Raw genomic sequence first — 508 nt, 5'->3', positions numbered from 1 at the left:
GTGGACTCGCGCAACCGTTACCCTTCATGGGTTGAAGTCTCCATCAACGTGGATGTACGATAGCACCACCTATCGGAACCACGCCAAAAACATCCATGTATCCAATTGCGTTTGAATCCTCCAAACCCTTCCCTTTACTTTCTTGCAAGTTGCATGCTTTAATTTCCGCTGCCTATATACTCTTTGCATGCTTGCTTGAATTGTGTGATGATTGCTTGACTTGTCCTAAGATAGTTAAAATCTGCCAAACTCTAAAATTGGGAAAAGGTTAAGTTTTTAATTGGTCAAGTAGTCTAATCACCCCCCTCTAGACATACTTCGAGGTCCTACACGCGGACGATGCAGGCCCTGTGTGGCGCAAGCCTAGGTCGCCGGTGGGTGGATGGATAGCCGACTAGGGGTAGGGCGGCGCCAAGCATACGGTGGATCAGGGAAGAGAGGTGCGGCGTCGGCGGGGGAAAGAAGATGGATCGGGGGTGGGGAGGCGCCCCGCAGAAGGTGCGGTGGG

This window comes from Triticum dicoccoides, chromosome 7B (genome assembly GCF_002162155.2).
Source record: "Triticum dicoccoides isolate Atlit2015 ecotype Zavitan chromosome 7B, WEW_v2.0, whole genome shotgun sequence".
Lineage (NCBI taxonomy): Eukaryota > Viridiplantae > Streptophyta > Magnoliopsida > Poales > Poaceae > Triticum > Triticum dicoccoides.
Note: the sequence above shows the minus strand (reverse complement) of the source record.